At 35.7% G+C, this 7,074-nt stretch overlaps 1 long non-coding RNA gene across 1 annotated transcript; it reads right to left on the minus strand.

Annotated features, from left to right (window-relative positions):
- Positions 1–2,413: 2,413 nt before the first annotated feature.
- Positions 2,414–3,251, minus strand: LOC134261951 (uncharacterized). Its single transcript, XR_009990920.1, has 4 exons — positions 3,190–3,251; positions 2,810–2,882; positions 2,591–2,652; positions 2,414–2,485 (listed from the first exon to the last, which is right to left on the minus strand). It is a non-coding gene; the product is annotated as an uncharacterized LOC134261951 (long non-coding RNA).
- Positions 3,252–7,074: the final 3,823 nt, after the last annotated feature.

Raw genomic sequence — 7,074 nt, forward strand, 5'->3', positions numbered from 1 at the left:
CCAATATTCGAGACCCCATATTAAGAGACAGGGTGCACTTAAACGACCTAGGCAATTGTAAACTTCTACGTCAGATCATGGGTGTTTTTCTTCATCAACTGACTAATACAGGACATATTGTTTCACAATCTTGAAGACAGGGGCTTCATTGCATTGTGTGTTTTGTTATAATACGAGAAGGTATAATGTGATGTAACATTTCATCCTTCGCAGTACAGTTAAGGCAACATTTTCTATAAAAACTCACGGATTCCGATACATATAATGTTTAACAGTTTTATTTTTTAGCAAGACACTCTAGTTAAAACAGCTATTTGTGATCTTGAAGAGTATGTCCATCGCTTTTCACATCGGTATTTTTTGACATCATGTGACCCCCTGAAGTCACGTGGGCTCCGATTTTAGGTCAAAAAATGAAATGTCAAATTTAACCAAAAAGTGCAAGGGCAAGACAAACAAAAAATTAACTGCACAATGTTTTATGTTGTCTCTATGTATCTATACTTTCTCAAAAGTGATGCTCATTCAGTTAGTTTTCCGATATAATTAAGCTATTCAGCTAAAACAGACAGTAATGTATGAAAAATTGGATATTTTCCTAATTTCATCATGAATTATAAATTAACGAAAGAATTACAAAGTAATGAGCATCACTTTTTGAAAACTATACAATAAAATAAATAATTTAAAATAAAAACCTACTTTTTAGATTGTCGCCTTGCCCTTGCACTTTTTGATTAAAAAATGAAATCTTGGAAGAGTCAATCTAATTATAGTTTTCAAACGCATCACTGACCCAGCATGGAAGATAACTCTGGAGTACTTGATATAGTTTGCTTACCTCGTAAATTTAAAATAAATATACATGCGGGCAGGACTTGAATCTTTTTTTTACTAAATCAAACGGTATGGATAAAAAATTCTTGACATTTCTTTCTTTTCTGTGTATTCATTCTCCATACGTTGTATACATTTAATGTCTTTCTAGTCTCGTTTTCCCCAGACTCTCGCTCTCGAGACTTAGCCCGAGCGAGAGTCTGGTCTGATTCCTATTTAATTTTTGTAACCAGTAGAGGTCGCTAAACCGCTAACAAGATGGCGACTCCCATGAAAATACATGTGAGAATTTACTTTTTAAACAAAGATATGTGCGTTTTTAATTGTTCCTTGTAATGCAGACAAAGGTATTTTATTATAAAACCAGATAAAAGTAAAGGCGCAGCCTCTGACTTTTTTAAGAATACATATCTTAGCATCGAAGAGAATGTATCAGCCAATGAAAATCCATACCGATTTCTCGGTAAGCCTCGATTTGAAATTACAAAAATTAAATAGGAATCAGACCAGACTCTCGCTCGGGCTAAGTCTCGAGAGCGAGAGTCTGGGGAAAACGAGACTAATGTCTTTCAAACATCCCGCATTTCCTCAACGATGTGTATATACACGTAGTATTTCACACAAATAGGTATGAATATTGCCGATATATTTATGTAGAACACAAATGGTTAATTAAAATATAGCCTTCATTAATAATTAATTAGATATCTATTCCCCTCTCCCAATACTGTTCGCATAGGCGTTGGAACCGGGGGGGGGGGGCTTAGCCTCCCTACTTATTTGCAAATTATATACATAATGTAGGCATTGGTATTTACCTTTTTCTGTTGCCCCCCCCCCCTTTTAGCCCCCTTTCATTTTGCTTCCGACGCCTATGGTACACACACTTGTGTTAATATTTTTTTTCTTTCTGCATACGAGGTCATGTTCTACGATCGCTTTCAATCAGGCCGCTTACTGTTAATTAAGGGATATAAACTAAGTTATAAGTTTAAGGTACTAATTAGAAAGAATTGGGGTATACTCCTGTATTTGTTAAGGGGACAGCTATTTTATTTTGAGGGTGAGGGACTGGCAGTTTAAAAAATAAATACTTGCAGATCAGTGATCTCCCCCTCCCACGAATCAGAGTTTTTTACATTTTTTTTTTTTTTTTGCATGTAGGATTTTCAATGAAGAGGAAAATAAATAATCTGTCCTTCATCTTATTGATCGGAAATAAATATTAATCTGTCCTTCATTGACATGAAAATGAAAAAAAAAAATCTGACTTGGAAAAACTCGACTGCCCCCCCCCTTCCCTCAGAACAAATGGTGGTCCCCTATCCTATTTTGAAACAATTAGGGGGATCTCTAGTCTCCTGTTTTTGGTGATATTATTGAAAGATAAATGAACGCAATGCACATGCTGGAAATAAGATCTTGATGATCATTAGTACCCTCCACACAAAATAGTAAGAAAGTTAAGATTTCCATATCTTAATGGCCTTTTCAAAACCTGTACAGTAAATTTATGAAAAAGTCAAATTATTATTTATCTAGAAAATTTATTTAAACATTTCTTTTCAAATCCAGTGACAAACTGTAGGAATGCTGGGCAGGTGCAAATTATTTCCATCACCTCATGTTCTTGTGGATAAAATGAAATCTGAAAATAGGAGAAAATCAGGAAATACCATTATTGGAAGTAATTTGTGTTTAAAAAATGAAATAAAAAAAATGCATGGAAACATTTAACATAGAATTTACATACATGTGTAACGTGAAGCGGTCACCCTTCCAGGGGTTGAACAGGCTCGCCGTTGCTTAACTTGCCTGAAAAAGAGGGAGACTCTACCGCATCACCAGAAAAGCTAGCTCACTGGCGAGGCAGTATAAGTTCCCTATATACTGTCCGCTACACATGTTTTCAATTCTTCTGATAGTTTTATTATCAAAACTTTGTATGGTTTATAGCTTATATTGAGCATACCATTTTCCTTAAATGATGGATTAACTTGCTGCCTGAATGAATCCATTTGTCCAACATCTGAGAATAGCTATTCCTGCAACACAATATATATGCTATGAGATTACTAAATATACATTGTAGAATAAAATGGCATTACATTTGACAAAACAAATTATGCTGCATTGTATATTGTAGTGAATTTATGTTATTGATATAAATGAAAAAAAAATGTGTTACAAAACTTCTCTGTGAAAGTGAAACCTCTGACATCTACAAAAGTTATTGATAGAATATTTTCTATTAAAAAAATTCTAAGTCTCCCTTTTACCAAAATTAATGAAAAAAAAACAATATGCACTTGCAAGCTTTGAAAATGTGAAATGCTTTAGAAGTATACATACCCTGTGGAGAAATGATGCAAATGTTATTTATTCACTCTTTAAGCCTGAAACTCTGGACAGCTACAATGATAAAAGTATATATTATATAAATATTTTTAATGTACATGTAATCTAAACAAAAAAAGATTTTTTTTCTTCATTAATTTAGAAATTCTAGAAAATTACAGCTGATCTGAAGTGGGGCTTTTATGTTTTCAACACAATGTTACGGATATTTTTTGAAAAATGTGTAGCATATTTGTATGTCAAAATACATCATTGTTTGTTTAGGCCTAGTCACTAGTGAATCATTGAGTGATTGACTGAAACAATGAAAACATCTCATTCAATTTAGTTTAAATTTGTGTTACTGATGATCTCTATTATTACACATATTGTCTCAAAGAAAATGAACTAATTGACAGGAACTCAGTACTTATTTAGTGCCACTAATTTTTAATAATTCTAAAAAGTGTGCAACTTAGTAGGGGGGGGGGGGCGGGGGTTGTTACACACAAGGCTCGCATAATTACAGTTTTTCACTGACTGTACTAATACATTTAAATGAACATGAACACACTCGGTTTTTTTTTTTGTTAACAAAAGCATGTCTACATATTGTAGATCTACACATGTACCTGCATATGCGTATACATACCTGGCCTGGAATTACAGTCAGCAGTGATTGATCTACGGAGCTAGAGCTGATGCAAATCGTCTCAGTTTTCTGCTATTTTCCGAAATAATGTCCTCATATTCTTGTAAAATGGAGAAGCAATGCCTTGTCTCTTAATTTATCCCCATTTTCTTTAGAGATTGTGTGGTTATTGCATTTAAATCCACTGCAAATCTCAGCTGATGTCGCCACGTTTTTAGATGTAAACAACATTCCGTGTCACCGAGTGCAAGAGCTTGGCTGAAGCCGAATGCAGACAAACGACACATTAAAAAGAGAATTATTTTAAAGACATGCTATTTTATATACGAGAAAATCACTAATTATTTTCTATTTAAACATAAGGATATTGTTGTTTATTACAAATTGTTGCCAATATCGGTAAATAGTTATTTTGAGCACCATTTCCTTATATGGATCAATCAGGGCGGAGCAACTGTCATGACGTCAGACCTCATTATGACTTCATTACTATATTTTTTTCATGTGTTGCCTTAACTGTACTGCGTTATTAAAATGTTATTGATTTGATAGGAAATTTTTCATTTGTGAAAATTCTTATAGAAAATGTAATAGGTCTTTTTAAAGGAGGTGTAATTAATTAAAAAAAAATGTTTCATTTCAGTTTCTCATAATTATTATTTCCTTCAGATCATATAAATTTGATCTCACAAATTTTCACATGGAAATCGTATTATTTCAATAACATAAATTTTACAATAATAAATCACTCCACCCCAACTTAATGACATGGAAGGAATGAAGCTAATGATTCAGAGAAACCAAGTCATGATGGAAACAGTTCTCCTTAAAATAGACCACATTAATTTAAAGCTTGACTTAATGGCACCAGCTGACAAGAAAAGCACAATTGTAGAGTCCATAAATAAGGAAAATGCACTGCAGTAACCAACCAAACTCACAATTTGAAGGATCAATATACATGTATGAATGAGAGTAAAGACAATGATAAATCCTTATATGTGGCTAATGTGGAGGACCTACAACAAAACTGAATACCCAGTCACACTAAGACAAGGGGACACAACACAGCAATCTCACAGGGGCCATCAAATGAGATTAACACTAGACTAGAAACACAACAGAAGCCAAAAATGGAACCTAGCTTAGAATTAAATGAAGTTGAGGTTTTTTCTCCAAGACAGATAGTGAAATTACAACTACATACAGGCACACTCCACTTTTGCAACACTGACAAAAGTATGGAACTGAAAACTCCATCAAACCACAATGAGAACCAGGAAACTGTGACCAAGATAACAGTAAGATGGGAAGCCAAAGGAATGGTTATAACTCAAACCCTGATTACGAGCCTAATATAACACCTAAAGCCAGGATGGAAAGTAGCGGCAGCAAAGGTCAAGAAACAAGGCCTATCACCACCCTAAATCAGACTTACACTAACTCAAATGTAACACCACATCGCAATGTAACAGACCAACTAGCCCTACCAGACCAGATAAAACAATAGATAACCCAAAAACCCAAGGAAACAGTCAGTCTTTTTTAGGGCATGGCCGAGCCTCCACCCTAGTGCACATACTAGCCAACCATCTGACCGGTCGCCCACTATACCAACTATACCAACAAAAGTGGCACCCAACTGTAAGGACAAAAGTAGTACAAGAACACCATACCAAAAATTAGATCCAAACCAACACTGTGAAAAGAGGGAAATGAAAATTGGAACCTTAAATGTACAGAACATCAAAGGCAACTCAGTCTACATCAACGAGATACTGAAAGAAATAGACATTTTGCTAATCCAAGAGCACTGGATGTTCAAGTTTGAAGAGAGGGAAATAGGAAACATACTGCATGACCATGACTTTTATGCTTTACACCCATTAGCCAAAAAAGGATATAAGCTACTATCTGGCCAAAGAACATCTCGAGCCACATTAAACCACTCCCTGAAAGTAACAACCACATTGCTATTATCGAGTTGTATGCAAAGCCAAGACCACTCTGCATAATCAATGTCTATATGCCATGTAGAGGTGGAAAACATACAAGTGCGGAATACAGTGACTCCTTAGATGTAGTTAGAGAAACCATAACAAAATACAGGAGAACCCACACTATCCTATTGGGCGGTGACCTAAACGCTTCTTTACATAGACCAAACCCTAATAATATGGACAATCTACTGAGGGAATTCTGCAACGAACTCAGCATCATCACAAAGTTACCCTGAAGAACCAACTTTCTTTCACCATGATAACAAAAGCACGTCACAGATTGACTACCTTCTCAAACAACAAGACCAAAGTGATGATGGTATACAGCAGGTCAGTATACGAGGTCAGCAAAGTACCAACACATCCGATCATGTCCTTACCACTGGGAAAATCTACATAAAACCACACAAGAAGGCAAAGACCGAACCACCTACAACAACTGAATACTATAAACCAAAGTGGATTAAATGTGATGATTCCAGATACCAATCCTCTATTGATGAATATCTAAACGAAGAACCCAAATGCCAGAATGACAACACCAATATTCAGCTAATATTGGATATTGTACACCTCAGCAATACTCTACACACTGCGGCTGAAACTGCAATTCCAAAGCATAAAGCCAACGGTAAGAGAACTCAGAAGAAGAAAGGACGAACACCCTGGAATGAGGATATTGGACAAGCTTCTAGGATAGCCAAGAAAGCACACTATGTCTGGGTTATGGAAGGATCTCCAAAAGGACAAAACTGTATGCTATTCAACAACATGAAGGCAACAAAGAAAACGCTGAGACAGAAACAGCGACAAGCCCAAGCTCGCATACGTGAAAAGAAGTACAGCGATATAATGGAATCTGCAGATCTCAACCAAAAACTGTTTTTCAAGTTGGTACGAGAACAACGTACCTCACACTGCGCAGAAACTGACACCTTATACCTAGACGGACACGAACTACAAGGAGATGAACTAATTTTAAAAGGCTGGAACACACACTTCAATAGACTTGGAACTCCTGATGCCAACCAGGTAAATGAAGAAGAATGTTTACTCATCAAAGAAATCCTGGAAGACCCTGAAAAGAGAAGTGAGATCCCAGATATCACACAAATGCAAGTGGAGAATGCCATCAGTAAACTAGCTAACAACAAAGCACCTGACCATCTAGGGCTTACAGCTGAACACTTCAAAAAGGGTGGAGCTACTATAGTAAAATACACAACTGCCATCTTAAACACCATTAAG

Source organism: Saccostrea cucullata, unplaced genomic scaffold (assembly GCF_032062105.1).
Source record: "Saccostrea cucullata isolate Sc308-1 unplaced genomic scaffold, CSIRO_AGI_Scuc_v1 ctg1676, whole genome shotgun sequence".
NCBI classification, from domain to species: domain Eukaryota; kingdom Metazoa; phylum Mollusca; class Bivalvia; order Ostreida; family Ostreidae; genus Saccostrea; species Saccostrea cuccullata.